Source organism: Passer domesticus, chromosome 11, assembly GCF_036417665.1.
Source record: "Passer domesticus isolate bPasDom1 chromosome 11, bPasDom1.hap1, whole genome shotgun sequence".
Classification (NCBI taxonomy): Eukaryota; Metazoa; Chordata; class Aves; order Passeriformes; family Passeridae; genus Passer; species Passer domesticus.
Window position 1 is genome coordinate 28,788,032 of NC_087484.1, and position 27,338 is coordinate 28,815,369.

Consider the following 27,338-nt stretch of genomic DNA (forward strand, 5'->3'; position numbering starts at 1 on the left):
CCTAGATGCAAGGTGCCCGCACAGGCAAATGTGGCTGGTTTGACAGTGCCAAGTGCCTCCTGCAAACTGACATCAGCAACCTGGCCTGGTAACTTTTGTTTCTCTGGGGAATGGCCATGGTTTCTGTACAGGGCCTGGTGGCCAGTAGTGGCCGGCCGACTGCTGAAATTCCTCACGGTTGAGAATACCTCCCAGATGCAAGGTGCCCCCACAGGCACCTGTGGCTGGTTTGACAGTGCCAAGTGCCTCCTGCAAACTGACATCAGGAACCTGGCCTGGTAACTTTTGTTTCTCTGGGGAAAGGCCATCGTTCGTGTCCAGGGCCTGGTGGCCTGGAGTGCCCGGCTGCCTGCTTAAATTTCGCACGGACCAGGATGCCTCCTGACCGAAAGTGCCACTATATGCACCTGTGTCTGGTTTGACAGTGCCAAGTGCCTCCTGTAAAATGACATCAGGAACCTGGCCTGGTGACTTTTGTTTCTCTGGGGAATGGCCATGGTTTCTGTACAGGGCCTGGTGGCCAGTAGCGGCTGGCCGCCTGCTGAAATTCCTCACGGTTGAGAATACCTCCCAGATGCAAGGTGCCCCCACAGGCACCTGTGGCTGGTTTGACAGTGCCAAGTGCCTCCTGCAAACTGACATCACGAACCTGGCCTGGTGACATTTTTTTCTCTGGGGAAACGCCATGATTCATGTCCAGTGCCCGGTGGCATGGAGTGGCCGGCTGCCTGCTGAAATTCCTCACGGATCAGGACGCCTCCCAGATGTAAGGGGCCTCCACAGGCAACTGTGGTGGGTTTGACAGTGCCAAGCGCCATCTGCAAACTGACATCAGGAACCTGGCATGGTGACTTTTGTTTCTCAGGGCAAAGGCTAAGGCTCGTGTCCTGGGCCCGGTGGCCCGGAGTGGCTGGCTGCCTGTTGAAATTCCGAACGGATCAGGATACCTCCCAGATGCAGGGGGCCCCCACAGGCACCTGTGGCTGGTTTGACAGTGCCAAGTGCCTCCTGCAAACTGACATCAGGAACCTGGCCTGGTGACTTTTGTTTCTCTGGGGAAAGGCCATCGTTGTTATCCAGGGCACGGTGGACCGGAGTGGACGGATGCCTGCGGAAATTCCGAATGGATCAGTATACCTTCTAGATGCAAGGTGCCCCCACAGGCACCTGTGGCTGGTTTGACAGTGCCAAGTGCCTCCTGCAAGCTTACATCAGGAACCTGGCCTGGTGAATTTGTTTCTCTGGGGAAAGGCCATCGTTCTTGTCCAGGTCCTGGTGGCCCAGAGTGGCCGGCCGCCTGCTGAAATTCCTCACGGTTGAGGATACCACCTAGAAGCAAGTGCCCCCACAGGCAACTGTGGCTGGTTTGACAGTGCCAAGTGCCTCCTGCAAACTGACATCAGGAACCTGGCCTGGTGACTTTTGTTTCTCTGGGGAAAGGCCATCGTTCGTGTCCAGTGCCTGGTGGCCTGGAGTGCCCGGCTGCCTGCTGAAATTCCGCACAGATGAGGATACCACCTCGAAGCAAATGCCCCCACAGGCACCTGTGGCTGGTTTGACAGTGCCAAGTGCCTCCTGCAAACTGACATCAGCAACCTGGCCTGGTGACTTTTGTTTCTCAGGGGAAAGGCCATTGTTCCTATCCAGGGCCCGGTGGCCCGGAGTGGCCGGATGCCTGCTGAAATTCTGAATGGATCAGTATACCGCCTAGATGCATGGTGCCCGCACAGGCAACAGTGGCTGGTTTGACAGTGCCTAGTGCCTCCTGCAAACTGACATCAGGAACCTGGCCGGGTGACTTTTGTTTCTCTGGGGAAAGGCCATCGTTCGTGTCCAGGGCCTGGTGGCCTGGATTGGCCGTCCGCCTGCTGAAATTCCACACGGACCAGGATGCCTCCTGACCGAAAGTACCACTATATGCACCTGTCTCTGGTTTGACAGTGCCAAGTGCCTCCTGCAAACTGACATCAGGAACCTGGCCTGGTGACTTTTGTTTCTCTGGGGAATGGCCATGGCTCATGTCCAGTGCCCGGTGGCAAGGAGTGGCCGGCTGCCTGCTGAAATTCCGCATAGATGAGGATACCACCTAGAAGCAAATGCCCCCACAGGCAACAGTGGCTGGTTTGACAGTGCCAAGTGCCTCCTGCAAACTGACATCAGGAACCTGGCCGGGTGACTTTTGTTTCTCTGGGGAAAGGCCATTGTTCGTTTCCAGGGCCCGGTGGCCCTGAGTGGCCGGATGCCTGCTGAAATTCCGAATGGATCAAGATGCCTCCGAGATGGAAAGTGCCCCCACAGGCAACTGTGGCTGGTTTGACAGTGCCAAGTGCCTCCTGCAAACTGACATCAGCATCCTGGCCGGCTGAGTTTTGTTTCTCAGGGGAAAGGCCATCGTTCCTCTCTAGGGCCCGGTGGCCCAGAGTGGCCGGATGCCTGCTGAAATTTTGAACGGATCAGGATACCGCCTAGATGCAAGGTGCCCGCACAGGCAAATGTGGCTGGTTTGACAGTGCCAAGTGCCTCCTGCAAACTGACATCAGCAACCTGGCCTGGTAACTTTTGTTTCTCTGGGGAATGGCCATGGTTTCTGTACAGGGCCTGGTGGCCAGTAGTGGCCGGCCGACTGCTGAAATTCCTCACGGTTGAGAATACCTCCCAGATGCAAGGTGCCCCCACAGGCACCTGTGGCTGGTTTGACAGTGCCAAGTGCCTCCTGCAAACTGACATCAGGAACCTGGCCTGGTAACTTTTGTTTCTCTGGGGAAAGGCCATCGTTCGTGTCCAGGGCCTGGTGGCCTGGAGTGCCCGGCTGCCTGCTTAAATTTCGCACGGACCAGGATGCCTCCTGACCGAAAGTGCCACTATATGCACCTGTGTCTGGTTTGACAGTGCCAAGTGCCTCCTGCAAACTGACATCAGGAACCTGGCCTGGTAACTTTTGTTTCTCTGGGGAATGGCCATGGTTTCTGTACAGGGCCTGGTGGCCAGTAGTGGCTGGCCGCCTGCTGAAATTCCTCACGGTTGAGAATACCTCCCAGATGCAAGGTGCCCCCACAGGCACCTGTGGCTGGTGTGACAGTGCCAAGTGCCTCCTGCAAACTGACATCAGGAACCTGGCATGGTGACTTTTGTTTCTCTGGGGAAAGGCCATCGTTCGTGTCCAGGGCCTGGTGGCCTGGAGTGGCCGTCCGCCTCCTGAAATTCCGCACGCACCAGGAGGCCTCCTGACCGAAAGTACCACTATATGCACCTGTGGCTGGTTTGACAGTGCCAAGTGCCTCCTGCAAACTGACATCAGGAACCTGGCCTGGTGAACATTTGTTTCTCTGGGGAAACGCCATGATTCATGTCCAGTGCCCGGTGGCATGGAGTGGCCTGCTGCCTGCTGAAATTCCGCATGGATGAGGAGGCCACCAGGATGCAAGATGCCTCCACAGGCACCTGTGGCTGGTTTGACAGTGCCTAGTGCCTCCTGCAAACTGACATCAGGAACCTGGCCGGCTGAGTTTTGTTTCTCTGGGGAAAGGCCATCGTTCCGGTCCTGGGCCCTGTAGCCCTGAGTGGCCGGATGCCACTCAGGGATCAGTATACCGCCTAGATGCAAGGTGCCCCCACAGGCAACAGTGGCTGGTTTGACAGTGCCAAGTGCCTCCGGCAAACTGACATCAGGAACCTGGCCTGGTGACTTTTGTTTCTCTGGGGAAAGGCCATCGTTCGTGTCCAGGGCCTGGTGGCCTGGATTGGCCGTCCGCCTGCTGAAATTCCACACGGACCAGGATGCCTCCTGACCGAAAGTACCACTATATGCACCTGTCTCTGGTTTGACAGTGCCAAGTGCCTCCTGCAAACTGACATCAGGAACCTGGCCTGGTGAACATTTGTTTCTCTGGGGAAACGCCATGATTCATGTCCAGTGCCCGGTGGCATGGAGTGGCCTGCTGCCTGCTGAAATTCCGCATGGATGAGGAGGCCACCAGGATGCAAGATGCCTCCACAGGCACCTGTGGCTGGTTCGACAGTGCCAAGTGCCTCCTGCAAACTGACATCAGGAACCTGGCCTGGTGACATTTTTTTCTCTGGGGAAACGCCATGATTCATGTCCAGTGCCCGGTGGCATGGAGTGGCCGGCTGCCTGCTGAAATTCCTCACGGATCAGGACGCCTCCCAGATGTAAGGGGCCTCCACAGGCAACTGTGGTGGGTTTGACAGTGCCAAGCGCCATCTGCAAACTGACATCAGGAACCTGGCATGGTGACTTTTGTTTCTCAGGGGAAAGGCTAAGGCTCGTGTCCTGGGCCCGGTGGCACGGAGTGGCTGGCTGCCTGTTGAAATTCCGAACGGATCAGGATACCTCCCAGATGCAGGGGGCCCCCACAGGCACCTGTGGCTGGTTTGACAGTGCCAAGTGCCTCCTGCAAACTGACATCAGGAACCTGGCCTGGTGACTTTTGTTTCTCTGGGGAAAGGCCATCGTTGTTATCCAGGGCACGGTGGACCGGAGTGGACGGATGCCTGCGGAAATTCCGAATGGATCAGTATACCTTCTAGATGCAAGGTGCCCGCACAGGCAACTGTTGCTGGTTTGACAGTGCCAAGTGCCTCCTGCAAGCTTACATCAGGAACATGGCCTGGTGAATTTGTTTCTCTGGGGAAAGGCCATCGTTCTTGTCCAGGGCCTGGTGGCCCAGAGTGGCCGGCCGCCTGCTGAAATTCCTCACGGTTGAGGATACCACCTAGAAGCAAGTGCCCCCACAGGCACCAGTGGCTGGTTTAACAGTGCCAAGTGCCTCCTGCAAACTGACATCAGGAACCTGGCCTGGTGACTTTTGTTTCTCTGGGGAATGGCCATGGCTCATGTCCAGTGCCCGGTGGCAAGGAGTGGCCGGCTGCCTGCTGAAATTCCGCATAGATGAGGATACCACCTAGAAGCAAATGCCCCCACAGGCACCAGTGGCTGGTTTGACAGTGCCAAGTGCCTCCTGCAAACTGACATCAGGAACCTGGCCTGGTGACTTTTGTTTCTCTGGGGAAAGGCCATGGTTCATGTTCAGTGCCCGGTGGCATGGAGTGGCCGGCTGCCTGCTGAAATTCCGCATGGATGAAGACGCCACCAGGATGCAAGATGCCTCCACAGGCACCTGTGGCTGGTTTGACAGTGCCAAGTGCCTCCTGCAAACTGACATCAGGAAACTGGCCGGCTGAGTTTTGTTTCTCTGGGGAAAGGCCATCGTTCCGGTCCTGGTCCCTGTAGCCCTGAGTGGCCGGATGCCACTCAGGGATCAGTATAGCGCCTAGATGCAAGGTGCCCCCACAGGCAACAGTGGCTGGTTTGACAGTGCCAAGTGCCTCCTGCAAACTGACATCAGGAACCTGGCCTGGTGACTTTTGTTTCTCTGGGGAAAGGCCAATGTTCGTTTCCAGGGCCCGGTGGCCCTGAGTGGCCGGATGCCTGCTGAAATTCCGAATGGATCAAGATGCCTCCGAGATGGAAAGTGCCCCCACAGGCAACTGTGGCTGGTTTGACAGTGCCAAGTGCCTCCTGCAAACTGACATCAGCATCCTGGCCGGCTGAGTTTTGTTTCTCAGGGGAAAGGCCATCGTTCCTCTCTAGGGCCCGGTGGCCCAGAGTGGCCGGATGCCTGCTGAAATTTCGAACGGATCAGGATACCGCCTAGATGCAAGGTGCCCGCACAGGCAACTGTGGCTGGTTTGACAGTGCCAAGTGCCTCCTGCAAACTGACATCAGCAACCTGGCCTGGTAACTTTTGTTTCTCTGGGGAATGGCCATGGTTTCTGTACAGGGCCTGGTGGCCAGTAGTGGCCGGCCGACTGCTGAAATTCCTCACGGTTGAGAATAGCTCCCAGATGCAAGGTGCCCCCACAGGCACCTGTGGCTGGTTTGACAGTGCCAAGTGCCTCCTGCAAACTGACATCAGGAACCTGGCCTGGTAACTTTTGTTTCTCAGGGGAAAGGCCATCGTTCGTGTCCAGGGCCTGGTGGCCTGGATTGGCCGTCCGCCTGCTTAAATTCCGCAGGGACCAGGATGCCTCCTGACCGAAAGTGCCACTATATGCACCTGGGTCTGGTTTGACAGTGCCAAGTGCCTCCTGCAAAATGACATCAGGAACCTGGCCGGCTGAGTTTTGTTTCTCTGGGGAAAGGCCATCGTTCCGGTCCTGGGCCCTGTAGCCCTGAGTGGCCGGATGCCACTCAGGGATCAGTATACCGCCTAGATGCAAGGTGCCCCCACAGGCAACAGTGGCTGGTTTGACAGTGCCAAGTGCCTCCTGCAAACTGACATCAGCATCCTGGCCGGGTGACTTTTGTTTCTCTGGGGAATGGCCATTGTTCGTTTCCAGGGCCTGGTAGCCCTGAGTGGCCGGATGCCTTCTGAAATTCCGAATGGATCAAGATGCCTCCCAGATGGAAAGTGCCCCCACAGGCAACTGTGGCTGGTTTGACAGTGCCAAGTGCCTCCTGCAAACTGACATCAGCAACCTGGCCGGCTGAGTTTTGTTTCTCTGGGGAAAGGCCATCGTTCGTGTCCAGGGCCTGGTGGCCTGGAGTGCCCGTCCGCCTGCTGAAATTCCACCAGGACCAGGATGCCTCCTGACCGAAAGTAACACTATATGCACCTGTGTCTGGTTTGACAGTGCCAAGTGCCTCCTGCAAACTGACATCAGGAACCTGGCCTGGTGACTTTTGTTTCTCTGGGGAATGGCCATGGTTTCTGTACAGGGCCTGGTGGCCAGTAGAGGCCGTCCGACTGCTGAAATTCCTCACGGTTGAGAATACCTCCCAGATGCAAGGTGCCCCCACAGGCAACAGTGGCTGGTTTGACAGTGCCAAGTGCCTCCTGCAAACTGACATCAGGAACCTGGCCTGGTAACTTTTGTTTCTCTGGGGAAAGGCCATCGTTCGTGTCCAGTGCCCGGTGGCAAGGAGTGGCCGTCCGCCTGCTGAAATTCCGCACGCACCAGGATGCCTCCTGACCGAAAGTACCACTATATGCACCTGTGGCTGGTTTGACAGTGCCAAGTGCCTCCTGCAAACTGACATCAGGAACCTGGCCTGGTGACATTTGTTTCTCTGGGGAAACGCCATGATTCATGTCCAGTGCCCGGTGGCATGGAGTGGCCGGCTGCCTGCAGAAATTCCGCATAGATGAGGATACCACCTAGAAGCAAATGCCCCCACAGGCACCAGTGGCTGGTTTGACAGTGCCAAGTGCCTCCTGCAAACTGACATCAGGAACCTGGCCTGCTGACTTTTGTTTCTCTGGGGAAAGGCCATGGTTCATGTTCAGTGCCCGGTGGCATGGAGTGGCCGGCTGCCTGCTGAAATTCCGCATGGATGAAGACGCCACCAGGATGCAAGATGCCTCCACAGGCACCTGTGGCTGGTTTGACAGTGCCTAGTGCCTCCTGCAAACTGACATCAGGAAACTGGCCGGCTGAGTTTTGTTTCTCTGGGGAAAGGCCATCGTTCCGGTCCTGGTCCCTGTAGCCCTGAGTGGCCGGATGCCACTCAGGGATCAGTATAGCGCCTAGATGCAAGGTGCCCCCACAGGCACCTGTGGCTGGTTTGACAGTGCCAAGTGCCTCCTGCAAACTGACATCAGGAACCTGGCCTGGTAACTTTTGTTTCTCTGGGGAATGGCCATGGTTTCTGTACAGGGCCTGGTGGCCAGTAGTGGCTGGCCGCCTGCTGAAATTCCTCACGGTTGAGAATACCTCCCAGATGCAAGGTGCCCCCACAGGCACCTGTGGCTGGTGTGACAGTGCCAAGTGCCTCCTGCAAACTGACATCAGGAACGTGGCATGGTGACTTTTGTTTCTCTGGGGAAAGGCCATCGTTCGTGTCCAGGGCCTGGTGGCCTGGAGTGGCCGTCCGCCTCCTGAAATTCCGCACGCACCAGGAGGCCTCCTGACCGAAAGTACCACTATATGCACCTGTGGCTGGTTTGACAGTGCCAAGTGCCTCCTGCAAACTGACATCAGGAACCTGGCCTGGTGAACATTTGTTTCTCTGGGGAAACGCCATGATTCATGTCCAGTGCCCGGTGGCATGGAGTGGCCTGCTGCCTGCTGAAATTCCGCATGGATGAGGAGGCCACCAGGATGCAAGATGCCTCCACAGGCACCTGTGGCTGGTTTGACAGTGCCTAGTGCCTCCTGCAAACTGACATCAGGAACCTGGCCGGCTGAGTTTTGTTTCTCTGGGGAAAGGCCATCGTTCCGGTCCTGGGCCCTGTAGCCCTGAGTGGCCGGATGCCACTCAGGGATCAGTATACCGCCTAGATGCAAGGTGCCCCCACAGGCAACAGTGGCTGGTTTGACAGTGCCAAGTGCCTCCGGCAAACTGACATCAGGAACCTGGCCTGGTGACTTTTGTTTCTCTGGGGAAAGGCCATCGTTCGTGTCCAGGGCCTGGTGGCCTGGATTGGCCGTCCGCCTGCTGAAATTCCACACGGACCAGGATGCCTCCTGACCGAAAGTACCACTATATGCACCTGTCTCTGGTTTGACAGTGCCAAGTGCCTCCTGCAAACTGACATCAGGAACCTGGCCTGGTGAACATTTGTTTCTCTGGGGAAACGCCATGATTCATGTCCAGTGCCCGGTGGCATGGAGTGGCCTGCTGCCTGCTGAAATTCCGCATGGATGAGGAGGCCACCAGGATGCAAGATGCCTCCACAGGCACCTGTGGCTGGTTCGACAGTGCCAAGTGCCTCCTGCAAACTGACATCAGGAACCTGGCCTGGTGACATTTTTTTCTCTGGGGAAACGCCATGATTCATGTCCAGTGCCCGGTGGCATGGAGTGGCCGGCTGCCTGCTGAAATTCCTCACGGATCAGGACGCCTCCCAGATGTAAGGGGCCTCCACAGGCAACTGTGGTGGGTTTGACAGTGCCAAGCGCCATCTGCAAACTGACATCAGGAACCTGGCATGGTGACTTTTGTTTCTCAGGGGAAAGGCTAAGGCTCGTGTCCTGGGCCCGGTGGCACGGAGTGGCTGGCTGCCTGTTGAAATTCCGAACGGATCAGGATACCTCCCAGATGCAGGGGGCCCCCACAGGCACCTGTGGCTGGTTTGACAGTGCCAAGTGCCTCCTGCAAACTGACATCAGGAACCTGGCCTGGTGACTTTTGTTTCTCTGGGGAAAGGCCATCGTTGTTATCCAGGGCACGGTGGACCGGAGTGGACGGATGCCTGCGGAAATTCCGAATGGATCAGTATACCTTCTAGATGCAAGGTGCCCGCACAGGCAACTGTTGCTGGTTTGACAGTGCCAAGTGCCTCCTGCAAGCTTACATCAGGAACATGGCCTGGTGAATTTGTTTCTCTGGGGAAAGGCCATCGTTCTTGTCCAGGGCCTGGTGGCCCAGAGTGGCCGGCCGCCTGCTGAAATTCCTCACGGTTGAGGATACCACCTAGAAGCAAGTGCCCCCACAGGCACCAGTGGCTGGTTTAACAGTGCCAAGTGCCTCCTGCAAACTGACATCAGGAACCTGGCCTGGTGACTTTTGTTTCTCTGGGGAAAGGCCATCGTTCTTGTCCAGTGCCTGGTGGCCTGGAGTGCCCGGCTGCCTGCTGAAATTCCGCACGGATCAGGATACCACAAGGATGCAAGATGCCCCCACAGGCACCTGTGGCTGGTTTGACAGTGCCAAGTGCCTCCTGCAAACTGACATCCGGAACCTGGCCTGGTGACTTTTGTGTCTCTGGGGAAAGGCCATGGTTCCTGTGCAGGGCCTGGTGGCGTGTAGTGGCCGGCCGCCAGGTGAAATTCCTCACGGTTGAGGATACCTCCCAGATTAAAGGAGTCCGCACAGTCACCTGTGGCTGGTTTGACAGTGCCAAGTGCCTCCTACAAACTGACATCAGGAACCTGGCCTGGTGACTTTTGTTTCTCTGGGGAAAGGCCATGGTTCAAGTCCAGTGCCCGGTGGCTAGGAGTGGCCGGATGCCTGCTGAAATTCCGAATGGATCAGGATACCACCTAGAAGCAAATGCCCCCACAGGCACCAGTGGCTGGTTTGACAGTGCCAAGTGCCTCCTGCAAACTGACATCAGGAACCTGGCCTGGTGACTTTTGTTTCTCTGGGGAAAGGCCATGGTTCATGTCCAGTGCCCGGTGGCATGGAGTGGCCGGCTGCCTGCTGAAATTCCGCATGGATGAGGACGCCACCAGAATGCAAGATGCCTCCACAGGCACCTGTGGCTGGTTTGACAGTGCCAAGTGCCTCCTGCAAACTGACATCAGGAACCTGGCCGGCTGAGTTTTGTTTTTCTGGGGAAAGGCCATCGTTCCGGTCCTGGGCCCTGTAGCCCTTATTGGCCGGAAGCCAATCAGGGATCAGTATAGCGCCTAGATGCAAGGTGCCCCCACAGGCAACAGTGGCTGGTTTGACAGTGCCTAGTGCCTCCTGCAAACTGACATCAGGAACCTGGCCGGGTGACTTTTGTTTCTCTGGGGAAAGGCCATCGTTCGTGTCCAGGGCCTGGTGGCCTGGATTGGCCGTCCGCCTGCTGAAATTCCACACGGACCAGGATGCCTCCTGACCGAAAGTACCACTATATGCACCTGTCTCTGGTTTGACAGTGCCAAGTGCCTCCTGCAAACTGACATCAGGAACCTGGCCTGGTGACTTTTGTTTCTCTGGGGAATGGCCATGGCTCATGTCCAGTGCCCGGTGGCAAGGAGTGGCCGGCTGCCTGCTGAAATTCCGCATAGATGAGGATACCACCTAGAAGCAAATGCCCCCACAGGCACCAGTGGCTGGTTTGACAGTGCCAAGTGCCTCCTGCAAACTGACATCAGGAACCTGGCCTGGTGACTTTTGTTTCTCTGGGGAAAGGCCATGGTTCATGTTCAGTGCCCGGTGGCATGGAGTGGCCGGCTGCCTGCTGAAATTCCGCATGGATGAAGACGCCACCAGGATGCAAGATGCCTCCACAGGCACCTGTGGCTGGTTTGACAGTGCCAAGTGCCTCCTGCAAACTGACATCAGGAAACTGGCCGGCTGAGTTTTGTTTCTCTGGGGAAAGGCCATCGTTCCGGTCCTGGTCCCTGTAGCCCTGAGTGGCCGGATGCCACTCAGGGATCAGTATAGCGCCTAGATGCAAGGTGCCCCCACAGGCAACAGTGGCTGGTTTGACAGTGCCAAGTGCCTCCTGCAAACTGACATCAGGAACCTGGCCTGGTGACTTTTGTTTCTCTGGGGAAAGGCCAATGTTCGTTTCCAGGGCCCGGTGGCCCTGAGTGGCCGGATGCCTGCTGAAATTCCGAATGGATCAAGATGCCTCCGAGATGGAAAGTGCCCCCACAGGCAACTGTGGCTGGTTTGACAGTGCCAAGTGCCTCCTGCAAACTGACATCAGCATCCTGGCCGGCTGAGTTTTGTTTCTCAGGGGAAAGGCCATCGTTCCTCTCTAGGGCCCGGTGGCCCAGAGTGGCCGGATGCCTGCTGAAATTTCGAACGGATCAGGATACCGCCTAGATGCAAGGTGCCCGCACAGGCAACTGTGGCTGGTTTGACAGTGCCAAGTGCCTCCTGCAAACTGACATCAGCAACCTGGCCTGGTAACTTTTGTTTCTCTGGGGAATGGCCATGGTTTCTGTACAGGGCCTGGTGGCCAGTAGTGGCCGGCCGACTGCTGAAATTCCTCACGGTTGAGAATAGCTCCCAGATGCAAGGTGCCCCCACAGGCACCTGTGGCTGGTTTGACAGTGCCAAGTGCCTCCTGCAAACTGACATCAGGAACCTGGCCTGGTAACTTTTGTTTCTCAGGGGAAAGGCCATCGTTCGTGTCCAGGGCCTGGTGGCCTGGATTGGCCGTCCGCCTGCTTAAATTCCGCAGGGACCAGGATGCCTCCTGACCGAAAGTGCCACTATATGCACCTGGGTCTGGTTTGACAGTGCCAAGTGCCTCCTGCAAAATGACATCAGCAACCTGGCCTGGTGACTTTTGTTTCTCTGGGGAATGGCCATGGTTTCTGTACAGGGCCTGGTGGCCAGTAGTGGCCGGCCGCCTGCTGAAATTCCTCACGGTTGAGAATACCTCCCAGATGCAAGGTGCCCCCACAGGCACCTGTGGCTGGTGTGACAGTGCCAAGTGCCTCCTGCAAACTGACTCAGGAACCTGGCAGGGTAACTTTTGTTTCTCTGGGGAAAGGCCATCGTTCGTGTCCAGGACCTGGTGGCCTGGAGTGGCCGTCTGCCTCCTGAGATTCTGCACGCACCAGGATGCCTCCTGACCGAAAGTACCACTATATGCACCTGTGGCTGGTTTGACAGTGCCATGTGCCTCCTGCAAACTGACATCAGGAACCTGGCCTGGTGACTTTTGTTTCTCTGGGGAAAGGCCATGGTTCATGTCCAGTGCCCGGTGGCATGGAGTGGTCGGCTGCCTGCTGAAATTCCGCATGGATGAGGACGCCACCAGAATGCAAGATGCCTCCACAGGCACCTGTGGCTGGTTTGACAGTGCCAAGTGCCTCCTGCAAACTGACATCAGCAACCTGGCCTGGTGACTTTTGTTTCTCTGGGGAATGGCCATGGCTCATGTCCAGTGCCCGGTGGCAAGGAGTGGCCGGCTGCCTGCTGAAATTCCGCATAGATGAGGATACCACCTAGAAGCAAATGCCCCCACAGGCACCAGTGGCTGGTTTGACAGTGCCAAGTGCCTCCTGCAAACTGACATCAGGAACCTGGCCTGCTGACTTTTGTTTCTCTGGGGAAAGGCCATGGTTCATGTTCAGTGCCCGGTGGCATGGAGTGGCCGGCTGCCTGCTGAAATTCCGCATGGATGAAGACGCCACCAGGATGCAAGATGCCTCCACAGGCACCTGTGGCTGGTTTGACAGTGCCTAGTGCCTCCTGCAAACTGACATCAGGAAACTGGCCGGCTGAGTTTTGTTTCTCTGGGGAAAGGCCATCGTTCCGGTCCTGGTCCCTGTAGCCCTGAGTGGCCGGATGCCACTCAGGGATCAGTATAGCGCCTAGATGCAAGGTGCCCCCACAGGCACCTGTGGCTGGTTTGACAGTGCCAAGTGCCTCCTGCAAACTGACATCAGGAACCTGGCCTGGTGACTTTTGTTTCTCTGGGGAAAGGCCATTGTTCGTTTCCAGGGCCCGGTGGCCCTGAGTGGCAGGATGCCTGCTGAAATTCCGAATGGATCAAGATGCCTCCCAGATGGAAAGTGCCCCCACAGGCAACTGTGGCTGGTTTGACAGTGCCAAGTGCCTCCTGCAAACTGACATCAGCATCCTGGCCGGCTGAGTTTTGTTTCTCAGGGGAAAGGCCATCGTTCCTCTCTAGGGCCCGGTGGCCCAGAGTGGCCGGATGCCTGCTGAAATTTCGAACGGATCAGGATACCGCCTAGATGCAAGGTGCCCGCACAGGCAAATGTGGCTGGTTTGACAGTGCCAAGTGCCTCCTGCAAACTGACATCAGCAACCTGGCCTGGTAACTTTTGTTTCTCTGGGGAATGGCCATGGTTTCTGTACAGGGCCTGGTGGCCAGTAGTGGCAGGCCGCCTGCTGAAATTCCTCACGGTTGAGAATACCTCCCAGATGCAAGGTGCCCCCACAGGCACCTGTGGCTGGTTTGACAGTGCCAAGTGCCTCCTGCAAACTGACATCAGGAACCTGGCCTGGTAACTTTTGTTTCTCTGGGGAAAGGCCATCGTTCGTGTCCAGGGCCTGGTGGCCTGGATTGGCCGTCCGCCTGCTTAAATTCCGCACGGACCAGGATGCCTCCTGACCGAAAGTGCCACTATATGCACCTGTGTCTGGTTTGACAGTGCCTAGTGCCTCCTGCAAACTGACATCAGGAACCTGGCCGGCTGAGTTTTGTTTCTCTGGGGAAAGGCCATCGTTCCGGTCCTGGGCCCTGTAGCCCTGAGTGGCCGGATGCCACTCAGGGATCAGTATACCGCCTAGATGCAAGGTGCCCCCACAGGCAACAGCGGCTGGTTTGACAGTGCCAAGTGCCTCCTGCAAACTGACATCAGCATCCTGGCCGGGTGACTTTTGTTTCTCTGGGGAATGGCCATTGTTCGTTTCCAGGGCCTGGTAGCCCTGAGTGGCCGGATGCCTTCTGAAATTCCGAATGGATCAAGATGCCTCCCAGATGGAAAGTGCCCCCACAGGCAACTGTGGCTGGTTTGACAGTGCCAAGTGCCTCCTGCAAACTGACATCAGCAACCTGGCCGGCTGAGTTTTGTTTCTCTGGGGAAAGGCCATCGTTCGTGTCCAGGGCCTGGTGGCCTGGAGTGCCCGTCCGCCTGCTGAAATTCCACCAGGACCAGGATGCCTCCTGACCGAAAGTAACACTATATGCACCTGTGTCTGGTTTGACAGTGCCAAGTGCCTCCTGCAAACTGACATCAGGAACCTGGCCTGGTGACTTTTGTTTCTCTGGGGAATGGCCATGGTTTCTGTACAGGGCCTGGTGGCCAGTAGAGGCCGTCCGACTGCTGAAATTCCTCACGGTTGAGAATACCTCCCAGATGCAAGGTGCCCCCACAGGCAACAGTGGCTGGTTTGACAGTGCCAAGTGCCTCCTGCAAACTGACATCAGGAACCTGGCCTGGTAACTTTTGTTTCTCTGGGGAAAGGCCATCGTTCGTGTCCAGTGCCCGGTGGCAAGGAGTGGCCGTCCGCCTGCTGAAATTCCGCACGCACCAGGATGCCTCCTGACCGAAAGTACCACTATATGCACCTGTGGCTGGTTTGACAGTGCCAAGTGCCTCCTGCAAACTGACATCAGGAACCTGGCCTGGTGACATTTGTTTCTCTGGGGAAACGCCATGATTCATGTCCAGTGCCCGGTGGCATGGAGTGGCCGGCTGCCTGCAGAAATTCCGAACGGATCAGGATGCCTCCCAGATGTAAGGGGCCCCCACAGGCAACTGTGGTGGGTTTGACAGTGCCAAGCGCCATCTGCAAACTGACATCAGGAACCTGGCATGGTGACTTTTGTTTCTCAGGGGAAAGGTTATGGCTCGTGTCCTGGGCCCGGTGGCCCGGAGTGGCTGGCTGCCTGCTGAAATTCCGAACGGATCAGGATACCACAAGGATGCAAGATGCCCCCACAGGCACCAGTGGCTCGTTTGACAGTGCCAAGTGCCTCCTGCAAACTGACATCAGGAACCTGACCTGGTGACTTTTTTTTCTCTGGGGAAAGGCCATGGTTCCTGTGCAGGGCCTGGTGGCGTGTAGAGGCCGGCCGCCAGCTGAAATTCCTCACGGTTGAGGATACCTCCCAGATTAAAGGAGTCCGCACAGTCACCTGTGGCTGGTTTGACAGTGCCAAGTGCCTCCTGCAAACTGACATCAGCAACCTGGCCTGGTGACTTTTGTTTCTCTGGGGAAAGGCCATCGTTCGTGTCCAGTGCCCGGTGGCCTGGAGTGGCCGGCTGCCTGCTGAAATTCCTCACGGTTGAGGATAGCTCCCAGATGCAAGGTGCCCGCACAGGCACCTGTGGCTGATTTGACAGTGCCAAGTGCCTCCTGCAAACTGACATTAGGAACCTGGCCTGCTGACTTTTGTTTCTCTGGGGAAAGGCCATGGTTCATGTCCAGTACCCGGTGGCATGGAGTGGCCGGATGCCTGCTGAAATTCCGCACAGATGAGGATACCTCCTAGATGGAAATTGCCCCCACAGGCACCTGTGGCTGCTTTGACAGTGCCAAGTGCCTCCTGCAAACTGACATCAGGAACCTGGCCGGCTGAGTTTTGTTTCTCTGGGGAAAGGCCATCGTTCCGGTCCTGGTCCCTGTAGCCCTGAGTGGCCGGATGCCACTCAGGGATCAGTATACCGCCTAGATGCAAGGTGCCCCCACAGGCAACAGTGGCTGGTTTGACAGTGCCAAGTGCCTCCGGCAAACTGACATCAGGAACCTGGCCTGGTGACTTTTGTTTCTCTGGGGAAAGGCCATGGTTCAAGTCCAGTGCCCGGTGGCTAGGAGTGGCCGGCTGCCTGCTGAAATTCCGCACAGATGAGGATACCACCTAGAAGCAAATGCCCCCACAGGCACCAGTGGCTGGTTTGACAGTGCCAAGTGCCTCCTGCAAACTGACATCAGGAACCTGGCCTGCTGACTTTTGTTTCTCTGGGGAAAGGCCATGGTTCATGTCCAGTGCCCGGTGGCATGGAGTGGCCGGCTGCCTGCTGAAATTCCGCATGGATGAGGACGCCACCAGGATGCAAGATGCCTCCACAGGCACCTGTGGCTGGTTTGACAGTGCCAAGTGCCTCCTGCAAACTGACATCAGCAACCTGGCCTGCTGACTTTTGTTTCTCTGGGGAACGGCCATGGTTCACATCGTGGAGCCGAACGCCTGGAGTGGCTGGCTGCCTGCTGAAATTCCGAACGGATCAGGATACCTCCCAGATGCAAGGGGCCCGCCCAGGCACCTGTGGCTGGTTTGACAGTGCCAAGTGCCTCCAGCGAACTGACATCAGGAACCTGGCCTGGTGACTTTTGTTTCTCTGGGGAAAGGCCATGTTTCGTGTCAAGTGCCCCGTGGCCTGGAGTGGCCGGCTGCCTGCTGAAATTCTGCACGTCTGAGGATACCTCCCAGATGCAAGGAGCCCCCACAGGCACCTGTGGCTGGTTTGACAGTGCCAAGTGTCGCCTGCTAACTGACTTCAGGAACCTGGCCTGGTGACTTTTGTTTCTCTGGGGAAAGGCCATCGTTGTTATCCAGGGCACGGTGGACCGGAGTGGACGGATGCCTGCGGAAATTCCAAATGGATCAGTATACCTTCTAGATGCAAGGTGCCTGCACAGGCAACTGTGGCTGGTTTGACAGTGCCAAGTGCCTCCTGCAAGCTGACATCAGGAACCTAGCCTGGTGACTTTTGTTTCTCTGGGGAAAGGCCATCGTTCTTGTCCAGGGCCTGGTGGCCTGGAGTGGCCGTCCGCCTGCTGAAATTCCTCACGGTTGAGGATACCTCCCAGATTAAAGGAGTCCGCACAGTCACCTGTGGCTGGTTTGACAGTGCCAAGTGCCTCCTACAAACTGACATCAGCAACCTGGCCGGGGAGTTTTGTTTCTCTGGGGAAAGGCCATCGTTCGTGTCCAGTGCCGGGTGGCCTGGAGTGGCCGGCTGCCTGCTGAAATTCCGCACGGTTGAGGATAGCTCCCAGATGCAAGGTGCCCGCACAGGCACCTGTGGCTGGTTTGACAGTGCCAAGTGCCTCCTGCAAACTGACATTAGGAACCTGGCCTGCTGACTTTTGTTTCACTGGGGAAAGGCCATGGTTCATGTCCAGTGCCCGGTGGCTAGGAGTGGCCGGCTGCCTGCTGAAATTCCTCACAGATGAGGATACCTCCTAGATGGAAATTGCCCCCACAGGCACCTGTGGCTGGTTTGACAGTGCCAAGTGCCTCCTGCAAACTGACATCAGGAACCTGGCCTGCTGACTTTTGTTTCTCTGGGGAAAGGCCATGGTTCATGTGCAGTGCCCGGTGGCTAGGAGTGGCCGGCTGCCTGCTGAAATTCTGCACAGCTGAGGATACCTCTCAGATGCAAGGAGCCCCCACTGGCACCTGTGGCTGGTCTGACAGTGCCAAGTGCCTCCTGCAAACTGACATCAGCAACCTGGCCTGGTGACTTTTGTTTCTCTGGGGAAAGTCCATCGTTGTTATCCAGGGCACAGTGGACCGGAGTGGACGGATGCCTGCGGAAATTCCGAATGGATCAGTATACCTTCTAGATGCAAGGTGCCCCCACAGGCAACTGTGGCTGGTTTGACAGTGCCAAGTGCCTCCTGCAAACTGACATCAGGAACCTGGCCTGGTGAATTTGTTTCTCTGGGGAAAGGCCATCGTTCTTGTCCAGGGCCCGGTGGCCCAGAGTGGCCGGCCGCCTGCTGAAATTCCTCACAGTTGAGGATACCACCTAGATGCAAGTGCCCCCATAGGCAACTGTGGCTGGTTTGACAGTGCCAAGTGCCTCCTGCAAACTGACATCAGGAAACTGGCCTGCTGACTTTTGTTTCTCTGGGGAAAGGCCATGGTTCATGTCCAGTGCCCGGTGGCATGGAGTGGCCGGATGCCTGCTGAAATTCCGCACAGAAGAGGATACCACCTAGATGGAAATTGCCCCCACAGGCACCTGTGGCTGGTTTGACAGTGCCAAGTGCCTCCTGCAAACTGACATCAGGAACCTGGCATGGTGACTTTTGTTTCTCTGGGGAAAGGCCATGGTTCATGTCCAGGGCCTGGTGGCATGGAGTGGCCGGCTGCCTGCTGAAATTCCGCATGGATGAGGACGCCACCAGGATGCAAGATGCCTCCACAGGCACTTGTGGCTGGTTTGAAAGTGCCAAGTGCCTCCTGCAAACTGACATCAGGAACCTGGCCTGGTGACTTTTGTGTCTCTGGGGAAAGGCCATCGTTCCGGTCCTGGGCCCTGTAGCCCTGAGTGGCCGGATGCCACTCAGGGATCAGTATACCGCCTAGATGCAAGGTGCCCCCACAGGCAACAGTGGCTGGTTTGACAGTGCCAAGTGCCTCCGGCAAACTGACATCAGCAACCTGGCCGGCTGAGTTTTGTTTCTTAGGGGAAAGGCCATCGTTCCTATCCAGGGCCCGGTGGCCCGGAGTGGCCGGATGCCTGCTGAAATTCCGAACGGATCTGTATACCGCCTAGATGCAAGGTGCCCCCAAAGGCAACTGTGGCTGGTTTGACAGTGCCAAGTGCCTCCTGCAAACTGACATCAGGAACCTGGCCTGGTGACATTTGTTTCTCTGGGGAAACGCCATGATTCATGTCCAGTGCCCGGTGGCATGGAGTGGCCGGCTGCCTGCAGAAATTCCGAACGGATCAGGATGCCTCCCAGATGTAAGGGGCCCCCACAGGCAACTGTGGTGGGTTTGACAGTGCCAAGCGCCATCTGCAAACTGACATCAGGAACCTGGCATGGTGACTTTTTTTTCTCAGGGGAAAGGCTATGGCTCGTGTCCTGGGCCCGGTGGCCCGGAGTGGCTGGCTGCCTGCTGAAATTCCGAACGGATCAGGATACCACAAGGATGCAAGATGCCCCCACAGGCACCAGTGGCTCGTTTGACAGTGCCAAGTGCCTCCTGCAAACTGACATCAGGAACCTGACCTGGTGACTTTTTTTTCTCTGGGGAAAGGCCATGGTTCCTGTGCAGGGCCTGGTGGCGTGTAGAGGCCGGCCGCCAGCTGAAATTCCTCACGGTTGAGGATACCTCCCAGATTAAAGGAGTCCGCACAGTCACCTGTGGCTGGTTTGACAGTGCCAAGTGCCTCCTGCAAACTGACATCAGCAACCTGGCCTGGTGACTTTTGTTTCTCTGGGGAAAGGCCATTGTTCGTGTCCAGTGCCCGGTGGCCTGGAGTGGCCGGCTGCCTGCTGAAATTCCTCACGGTTGAGGATAGCTCCCAGATGCAAGGTGCCCGCACAGGCAACTGTGGCTGGTTTGACAGTGCCAAGTACCTCCTGCAAACTGACATTAGGAACCTGGCCTGCTGACTTTTGTTTCTCCGGGGAAAGGCCATGGTTCGTGTCCAGTGCCCGGTGGCATGGAGTGGCCGGCTGCCTGCTGAAATTCCGCACAGATGAGGATACCACCTAGAAGCAAATGCCCCCACAGGCACCAGTGGCTGGTTTGACAGTGCCAAGTGCCTCCTGCAAACTGACATCAGGAACCTGGCCTGGTGACTTTTTTTTCTCTGGGGAAAGGCCATGGTTCCTGTGCAGGGCCTGGTGGCGTGTAGAGGCCGGCCGCCAGCTGAAATTCCTCACGGTTGAGGATACCTCCCAGATTAAAGGAGTCCGCACAGTCACCTGTGGCTGGTTTGACAGTGCCAAGTGCCTCCTGCAAACTGACATCAGCAACCTGGCCTGGTGACTTTTGTTTCTCTGGGGAAAGGCCATCGTTCGTGTCCAGTGCCCCGTGGCAAGGAGTGGCCGGCTGCCTGCTGAAATTCCTCACGGTTGAGGATAGCTCCCAGATGCAAGGTGCCCCCACAGGCACCTGTGGCTGGTTTGACAGTGCCAAGTGCCTCCTGCAAACTGACATTAGGAACCTGGCCTGCTGACTTTTGTTTCTCTGGGGAAAGGCCATGGTTCATGTCCAGTGCCCGGTGGCATGGAGTGGCCGGATGCCTGCTGAAATTCCGCACAGAAGAGGATACCACCTAGATGGAAATTGCCCCCACAGGCACCTGTGGCTGGTTTGACAGTGCCAAGTGCCTCCTGCAAACTGAAATCAGGAACCTGGCCTGCTGACTTTTGTTTCTCTGGGGAAAGGCCATGGTATGTGTCCAGTGCCCGGTGGCTAGGAGTGGCTGGCTGCCTGCTGAAATTCCGCATGGATGATGACGCCACCAGGATGCAAGATGACTCCACAGGCACCTGTGGCTGGTTTGACAGTGCCAAGTGCCTCCTGCAAACTGACATCAGGAACCTGGCCTGGTAACTTTTGTTTCTCTGGGGAAAGGCCATCGTTCCGGTCCTGGTCCCTGTAGCCCTGAGTGGTCGGATGCCACTCAGGGATCAGTATACCGCCTAGATGCAAGGTGCCCCCACAGGCAACAGTGGCTGGTTTGACAGTGCCAAGTGCCTCCGGCAAACTGACATCAGGAACCTGGCCTGTGAGAGCTCAGTACATCACTCCAGATGTCCAGAGCTACCGAGACAACCCTTGGGGGGCTCGAAAGCCCTAGAATGTTGCCAAAAGTCCCTGGTAGCTTAACTTTGATCCTTTTAAAGAAATGACACCTGAAGGTAAAGAGATGAGAGAATTTCATGTCTAAATGGTGAGAGAATGTTATTCACTTGTTAGAACTTAAGTTAGAATGCACTGTACAGGGGGGTTTTATGTATTGTACAGGGGGGTCTAGAATTCTGTACATAAATCAAAAGTCCCAAGATAGAAGAATTTGAGCGTGCCCTGTCCTTCTTCTTTCTTCTCCTTAGCATCCATGTTCAGGATGATGTTGGCATGTGTGGATTGGTTCATGGAAAGAAGACACTTGCCAACAAAGGCAGAAAGTATTGGGAAGTAAAGGTAAATATCGAATACGTAATTTTCATTATAAAAGAGACAACCACCTCGTGGGCGGGGGAGAGTGCCTTTGGCTGTCTTGCTGATCAGACCTCGGCTGGACAGACAGAAAATCTTTGTAGATAAAAAATAATAAACTCGACTGAAGACCGAAAGCAAAAGTCCAGACTCCTTCTTCGAGAGCGCGACCTACCCAGAAACACCTTTTCCCGTGCTGGGGCAGAGACAAGCAACAGCCGACCCCGGCATCTGGCGTCCCTGGGTGGGCACGAAGGGGGGCCCGAAGGTGGGCACGAGGAGCGACAGCTCAAGCGGAGAGCCGAAGAGTGAGCTGCAAAGAGAACACCCAGGTGGGCAGCACCCGAGCGGGCAGCTCCCAGGCGGGCAGTTCCCGGAGCTGGACTCATTCCCAGGAGAGCACTGATAACTCCTTGGGAAGGCAGCCAGAAGAGTCTGAAGAAGCAGCAGCCAAAGAGAGAACACCGCACTCCACTTCTCCCGAAGAAACCTCGTATCAGAACAGCCCGGATCGGAATCGGAAAGGCGCCTCCGAATCCATCTCCTGTGACCTGCTGGACGGGAACCGGGAGCCTCCAGACTGCTCTGACGACACAAATTCGGTGAGAAGGTCAAAATTAAGAAACATGGGGAACACACTCACACAGGAACAAATAGAAACATTGTCAGCCTTACAAGGCGTGACAGAAGCGTACGCAGAGGGGGTTTCTAAAAAGGAGCTCAAAGAGTTATTATTGTGGGTCAGATATAATTATCCGTTTGCAGAAACACATGTGTTGTTTGAGGTGGGCTTTTGGCAAGAAGTTAACAGACATTTATATTTTTTAGCTACCAGAAAGGAAGAGACGGCTTTCAAGCTGTTATCTCCAGCGAGAATTATGTTAGAGGCTATCTCTGCAAGGTGTCGGAGATCAGCCAGGGAATTAGGTTCCACAACTCCCACAAGGGCGGGGAAAACAGAGCATGGCTCGGTGCAGAGATTGGCTCTGGTTCCAATTGGCCCGGGGGGGACAGCTCCCGAGGGAGAGGAGCAAGGGAAAAAGGCACTGCTTTCAGCCCTGTCATCCCAAAGTCCCAAGAGACCTCCAAAACGCCCTGAAACCCCAGAAACTGAGGGGGGTTCAGGCTCCGATTCAGACGCGAATACAATCCCAACCCCAGAACAGCTAAGATCTTCACCCAGCGAGATCGAGGGGTCGGGGACGATTGTTCCTAAATTTCGGATCTCGGGGAACGAAGGGGCGGGGGAAGCGGAAGAATCGGGAAGGGGGGTCCGCGGGGGATTGAAGGGGGATGGGGAAACGCTTTCTCGCGGCGGCGCGGCGGCGACGGCGGCGGTCGCGACCGGCGGGGGGGGCGCGGAAGCGGTGGGGAACACGAGTTTTGGCACGGGTTTTGGGGGACCCACACCGGGGGTGGCGGCCTTGGCGGGCGCCGTGCCAAAGACGCACGCGGGGGGCGAGACACGCGGGACATCCGGGAAGGGCTCCCAAATCACAGCGTCCACGTCAGACGCGGGCAACAAGCTCGGAGCAGCCGCGGAATTCCGAGCAGCACCCGTAAGTAGACGTAGGGGACGCACGGCGGTGACGCAGGACCCGGAAGTCGAACCGCGGCGGTCAGCTCGCATCGCGGAGCAAACACGGGCACGGGCGAAGCAGAGATCACACACACGGGGACGGGGTGTGGACACAGCATCAGAGAGGGAGGAGTCGGGGACAGACACTGGGGAGGAGACATCAGAAGGGGAGCGGGGTGGAGACAGTGACGTCAGTCCAGGGGAGACGGGAAGCATTCCCGAAAAAGCGCACACGCGAAAAGTGCGAGCGGAGCGCGGTCGGGGGCGGGTCCGATCCTCCGTGACGTCTCGGGCGAGGAGGGGCCGATCTCGGGGCTCCGTATCCCGGGGCTCCACCCCTTCTCCGGTTCCAGGTTCCTCAATCCCAACCCCTGTGGTTCAGACCACTCCCATCTCAGGGCGGTGCTCAGGTGTTCAACCTCCATTGCTAGCTCAGTCAAAATCCGTGCAGGCTCAGGTTCCACAAACACAACTGCTGCAGCCAATCGATGTGGCTGAAGAGCCGATCGAACTCGTGACATCATCGCACCTGTCCAGGCAACCCAGTGGGGGGATAACCGAAATGCAGGGCAGAGCCACAACGTTATCTCGTGGCAGGACTGCAACCATGCAGCAGTTTTTTCCGACAACATATAAAGGGAAGGCAACGTTAAAGAAAACAGTACCACAGTTAGAACTTAAAGATACATTATACGAGGATCAAGGGCAAGAAGAAGACGTGATACGAATCGCAGCATCAGAGGGAATTCCAGCATGGATGTTTTCAACAGCAGAAGCAAAGAAAGGATATATGCCATCATTCGATGCGATGAAAAGGGTGCAGACACAAGAGTTTCAAATTCCTTATTTAAGTCCAGGAGCGAGGCCAAAGACCTCGAGTCAAAGACTGTTTGAAAAACAATCACTGTTGACTTCGAAGACTCCACTGTGCATGCAATTGCCAAAGGAATTTCTACAGGAAGAAGAGAAACAACCAATGAAAATGGTGGATTGGAAACAAGTCAAAAAGGAACTAACAGAAGAAGCTTTGCTGCAAGGATCAAGAGATCTGACAATGCCAGTGACATATGATGCGCAGGGGCAGAATCCAAGATGGGAAAGATTGAATCATGATGTGATCAAAGACTTAGCGAGAGCTGTTCAACGCAATGGACTAGATTCACCATACTTTAAACAGCTCCTGAGGGGGACATTTACTATGTATGACCTGACGCCATTTGATATTCGAAGCCTTGTGTCAATGCTCCTCACAGACACGCAGAATCTCATCTGGGAAAGAAGATGGCGAAGATATCTCACAGAGTTGAGGAACAATTATCAAGGCGGGCCAAACGCGAACCTCACTGAAGCACAGTTGGCAGGAGATCCTCCAAATGACAATCCAACAGAACAAGCGGTACGTCTTCCAAGGCGAGTGTTGAATGACATCAAGGAAGCGGCGCGGAAAGCGATCTTGCAGATCGCTCCAGCAGGAGTTCCAGATGTCCCATTTTCAACCATCAGACAAGGTCCCACAGAACCATATTCATCATTCATAGATCGACTCACGCAAGCAGTGGATCGACAGGTAACCATCAAAGCTGCGAAGCGACCACTCTTGGAAAGTCTCGCATTCGGCAATGCCAACCCGGATTGCCAACGAGTCATCACTGCAATGCCAGGAAGACCATCCTTAGTAGAGATGGTGGAAACATGCAGCAAGGTGGGAACGCCTCAACATGTTGCGTCGATCGTGAGAGATGAATTGAGAGGAGAGTGGGAAAACCAGCTAAAAGAACACTCGGGAAAACGATCAAAAGAAGAGATGCTGGACAAAATATTTCAACAGCAGAATGAAATTCTTGCAACCATCAAAAAGAAAAACAATCCACCAAGAGGACAGTGACACAGGCCTTCAAAAACAATTCTTACAGATCTAGAAATGATGGCGCAAATCATCATCAAGGGGAGAACAAAGTTGTTAACAATGGCAAGACGAGAATTTTCAATCATTCATTTACCATTGAAAAAAGATTATTTTAAATAAGCGATGCAGAAATCAAAAAATTTAATAATTGCATTGTTAACTTTCCCAAGAACTTGCACAATTCATTTTCCACAACACAGAGTGCTGCAGTCGCAAATATGTTACAGGGCAAAGCCAAGAATAAGTGAAGAACCTCTGGACGGGATCACAGTATTCACTGATAGCTCAGGGAAGACACACAAGTCAGTGATCACATAAGTGAACTCAGAGACAGGGAAATGGGACTCAGATGTAAGGATGATTCAGGGTTCTCCACAAATTGTGGAATTGGCAGCAGTCACTCAAGCATTTCAGTTGTTTGAACAACCTCTCAATCTGATTACGGATTCCACATATGTCGCGGGGGTAGTCAGACGCTTGAAAGGTTCACTCTTGAAAGAGGCCAACAATGAAATATTGTATTCATATTTGGTGAGCATAAAAACTTTGTTGGAAAATAGAGAACATGAATATTTTATCACACACATCAAAACTCACACAACACTTCCAGAATTTTTAGCAGAGGGGAATGCTCGAGCAGACAAGTTGACAATGCCCATTTCACATTGTATGTGTTGAATTTTCTAAATAGTTCATCCTCAAAACCCAATCCTCCAATCTTGAGACATTTCTCAAACAGTTCACAAGCAAGATTAAGGGAGAATCCTTTAGTTTTGGTCAGAAACCCAGAATCAAGACAGATAGAAGGTCCTTTCAAACTAATCACTTAGGGCAAAGGTTTCGCTTGTGTTTCCACAGAGCAAGGTCCGAAGTGGGTGTCAACACGACATGTGAAGCCGTTTCGAACGCAAGAACAAAAGAACACAGATCCCAAAAACAGAGAAACAAGTACTCAGACAGAGGAGGAGACTCAAACTACAAGCAATAATCTAGAAGAAACAGAAGAATAAAAGACTTTGAAGGTTTTCTGAAAAACTTTGGGTGGAAAATGGTGATATTTAGTCAGAAAGGTGGGGTGATGAACTTTGCAATGTTCATGTATTTTGTCTCATTGCCAATGGTTTTGAACAACAAAACAAATTTACCAGTCAATCAGCCAAAGAAAAATGTTTGGGAAACTTTAACCCAAGCAGCAGATTTAAATAGCATTTGCCTAACGCATTCCAGACCAGGGAGGCCATTTTCAGCATGCATGATTGGATTGCCAGTGAATGAATGGCCAATTCCAAAACACACTGCAATCGAGATCTCACAGATCGTTAAAGATCCTGTGAATGAATGGTATACTTGGACACATTCTCTTCCTGTAGCTTCTTCTGAACCTCAGGAATTGGAGATTTTCGGGTCCATAACAATGAATGTATGCATGAAATTGGAAGTTTCAGGTACAGCAAAGCCAAACAAAACTATTGATGTTACTCCCAGTCATGAATTCTACAGAAATGCGTCAGCCTGGTGCAACAACACCATGGTGACAGACAAAGGGTCACTCCAAGTCCCAGTGCAACTGCCAAGGGAATTCTTTTTGATTTGTGGAGACAGGATTTGGCATGTTATTCCTGCGAATGCCAAGGGAGGTCCATGCAGCATTGGAAAAATTTCAATGCTGACGCCAGATTTAAAGATGCAGAGAGAACAAAAACATAAAGAAAAAAGATCTTTACAATATTTCGATGAGAATTGTGATGACAGGGTTTACACTTGGAGCAAAGCAAGGAAAATTGCGATAGCAATTTTCTCACCTCAGGCAGCATCAAGAATTGCTTTGACTCAATTGGATCGTATGGGTTGTTGGCTGAGCAAGCATGCTCAATCAGTCTCTCTTGCACTGAGTGACATGTTACAAAACATAAACAGTGTAAGACAGGCAACTCTACAAAACAGAGCAGCAATCGATTATCTTTTGCTTGCTCACGGCCATGGGTGCAAAAAATTTGAAGGAATGTGCTGTATGAATCTCTCCGACCATTCCAAGTCAATTCATGAAAATATCGAAAAAATAGAGGAGAGTGTGAAGAAACTTGGCGAGATCACTGGATCTTAGATTGAAGACATAGCAAAGTTTTTTGAGCTTTCACCTTTGGGAAAAGAAATTTTAAAGATAGGGTTTCAAATTTTGGTGATTCTCATAGTTCTCTTAATTGTAATTCCATGCATTCTTTTATGTGTGCGGGGTGTCATGAGTCGAGTTGTAAAAAGGGTGCTTTTGGTGCAAACAGAAGGGGGAGATGTGAGAGCTCAGTACATCACTCCAGATGTCCAGAGCTACCGAGACAACCCTTGGGGGGCTCGAAAGCCCTAGAATGTTGCCAAAAGTACCTGGTAGCTTAACTTTGATCCTTTTAAAGAAATGACACCTGAAGGTAAAGAGATGAGAGAATTTCATGTCTAAATGGTGAGAGAATGTTATTCACTTGTTAGAACTTAAGTTAGAATGCACTGTACAGGGGGGTTTTATGTATTGTACAGGGGGGTCTAGAATTCTGTACATAAATCAAAAGTCCCAAGATAGAAGAATTTGAGCGTGCCCTGTCCTTCTTCTTTCTTCTCCTTAGCATCCATGTTCAGGATGATGTTGGCATGTGTGGATTGGTTCATGGAAAGAAGACACTTGCCAACAAAGGCAGAAAGTATTGGGAAGTAAAGGTAAATATCGAATACGTAATTTTCATTATAAAAGAGACAACCACCTCGTGGGCGGGGGAGAGTGCCTTTG